Raw genomic sequence first — 2923 nt, forward strand, 5'->3', positions numbered from 1 at the left:
CAGTTGAGTGTGTGTGTGTGTGTAAACGTGGGGGGGTGAAGGAGGCTGTTCAGCAGCGGTTGTAATTACATGATCTGAGACGCAGAGCGATGGGGGTTGAGAGGAGGAGGGGGGGAGGGGGGCTCGTTGCTATGGCTACAAGCAAACGAGGACCCAGCGGCGGCCGTACCTGCGACGGTTGTCGGCAAACGGCGTGGTCACGTGTGACGAGCCGAAGTCACGGCTGACTTTGGGCCGGAAGAAAAAAGAAGGTGGGGGAGGGAAAAGAAAAAAGCACCCCACAGAGAGAAGCTACAGGCTGGGGGGGGTTCCAGCAGATGTGCGTCTGGAAACCATTGCTGTGAGCACGGCAAGAGAGAGAGAGAAAAAAAAAAAAGCTCTTTTAAATCCGACCGGCCGACCACGCCGCCGCAAAAATGAGCAGCACGTGTTTTTTTTTTCCTTCGTTCCTGAAAAGTTGCCTCGTGAGGAGCAGACAGATGATAAGTGTTTGCAGATGAACCAACCTTCGGTATAAATCTGGTCAAAAAACAACAAAAAAAAACGTTCAACATTCGGAGCACAAGGATTCAGACCAGACCGATGAGCTAATGGCTAGTCAGAGCGTGCCTGTCGTTTGAAACCCATCTCTGATCTCAAGTATCGATGCCGTCTTTACATCGACGTCAGATTCAAACGACCTCTCTTGTTTCCATGAACTTGTTTGTAATTAGCGGCAGCAGCTAGCTGTAGCACTTCCCGCAAGAAAACCCAGAATATTTCTGCTGGGGTATCTGTAAGACGTTAACTTTAGTATAATCCTTTTAGAGGCTGTAGTCGTTTGAAAACAGCAGCTTCCACCTCGCTCTGACTAGCTGTTACTAATGCACCCCCATACCATCAGAGAGGCAGGTTTTTGAAGAATTTGAAATTGTGATTCCTCTGACCTCAGAACAGTTGTCTGACATCTTTTGATGATATGAGCTGCGGATGACGGGGACGCCGTTAGCGTTTCCAGTGTTTTCACAGAGAAGCATTAATCAGAAAGTGCTCCACTGCTGAACCTCCGCCCGTCTTTACTTCTGAGTCAGTCAGCCTTTTTATACCCTGAACTAAAGAGCCTAACCCTGAGGTGGCATCAAATTCAAAATAAAAGCGTACATTTCCGAGTGTAGACGTTGGTTGTGTTTACAGCTGTGAATTCTGCCACCAATCACAGGTAACATATGAGCTGTTCAGAACCACTGCAGAAGACCTGAACTGTCCCTTTAAGACTTTAAAGTAGTACTTTAAGTATAGTGATGTCCCAGTATGTGTATGTGTGAGTATATATATATATATATAAAACTACTTGGAACTGATCATTTTATCGTGATGTGTTCAGGGGTGTTACGTACCTCCTCTCCCAGGTGCAAACCAAGGAGGTTACGTTAGCTCCCACTGATCNCACACACACACACACACCCAGCCATCTAATCTCTCCGACAGAGGCAGTAATCTACCCTTCATGTGTGACTGGCCAAACGTGGGGAGCGCTCCTGTCTGGAACATCCCGGCCTACTTTAGTGTCCACCCCACCCTTCGCCTGCCTGAGCCGACACACACACACACACACACACACACACACTCAGATAGATGCAGCCCGGACGCCGTGACACTGGATCCTTCAGGTTTGTTCTCTCGTACCTCAGATGGAAGATGTCAAGATGTCACAAAACAGCTTTCGGCCAGTATCATATTATAATATGTCATATTATTTGCTTTTTCCTTCTTGTTTCTTTTCTTTCATTTTAATTTATCTTGTTTTGGAGGTTTTGTCTTCAATTCTTCTTTTTTTTCTTCTTTAAACTCGAGTTGTCCTGACGTTAGACCTCCTGTTTTATTATTTTGTTAGGCTTTCTAAATAACCTAAAAGTAGTTCCATCACGTTTTATAACATTTTAGAGGATTTAATTCACGTTGTAAAATTTAGTTTCTTCATCTGCATTTTATACAATTTTAGCATCCAAACTATTTTATTTCCTTTCATTTTTATATAAAATTTAGTCTCAAATTGATATAATTTTTATTCACATTTTAGAAAATTATCTTTCTAAATAAAACTTTCATTCAGATTTTATGTATAGTTTCAAAACGATTTTATTTTTATTCATATTTTTATAAAAGCACTGTTTCAAAATAAACTATTTTCATTTCATTTTTTCAAATTTTTGTAAAAATTGTGTTATTTTTTTATTCACGTTTAAAGACTTGTTTCCAAACAAAATTATATTTTTAAAAATTAAATGCATTTCTTAAACCACATTTTATGTATTTATATATTTCTGTTTGTATACAAATTAACTAGTGAAATTTATTTTTAAATAACATAAAAATCTGATAAGAGTTAGTTTATTTTCATTTATTATTTTTGAATTAAAATAAAATATATATTTTTTCTAAACTAATTTTACCTGAGAAATAAACTCTTTGGCCCATTCAACTGCCAAAAAGGTGGAAACCTGTTCTAAAATATGATTGGCTCAGAGAGGTAGGGGGCGGAACCCTAACTGAGATCAGGACCTGATTGGTTCAGAGCAAAAATATGATAAAAACCAAAGAAAACCAAATAAGAAAAATTAAAAAAAGGAAAGCGGAACAAAGAGGTTAGATTTTTGTTTTTTATAAATTAAAATTTACAAAAAACATGTTTATTAAAAAAAACATCCAATATTATCTTCTGTTTTAAAGTTTCCATTTCATTTATTTGGAAACTTCTCTGCATTCTGAGCAAATTTATATTTTATTTTTACTCCCATCAAATGGTTCTGACCCATGGCGGGGGTCCTGACCGTCTTTAGGGTGCGATCGAGTCGGCCCGATGACATCACCATCAGGATGACGTAAAGTTGGGAGTGGAGGGGGGGGGGGTGGGATGTGTGTAGATGGATGTGTCTAATGTGTC

General features: G+C 39.6%; 2 protein-coding genes across 2 annotated transcripts in view; both read right to left on the minus strand.

The window, feature by feature from the left end:
* LOC108244131 (NLR family CARD domain-containing protein 3) overlaps positions 1-2923 on the minus strand; it is a 1204881-nt gene that overhangs the window by 952986 nt on the left and 248972 nt on the right. The window lies entirely within an intron of this gene.
* LOC108248502 (insulin receptor substrate 2-like) overlaps positions 1-2923 on the minus strand; it is a 15341-nt gene that overhangs the window by 5601 nt on the left and 6817 nt on the right. The gene's annotated exons all lie outside the window — the stretch shown is intronic.

Source organism: Kryptolebias marmoratus, linkage group LG23 (assembly GCF_001649575.2).
Source record: "Kryptolebias marmoratus isolate JLee-2015 linkage group LG23, ASM164957v2, whole genome shotgun sequence".
Lineage (NCBI taxonomy): Eukaryota > Metazoa > Chordata > Actinopteri > Cyprinodontiformes > Rivulidae > Kryptolebias > Kryptolebias marmoratus.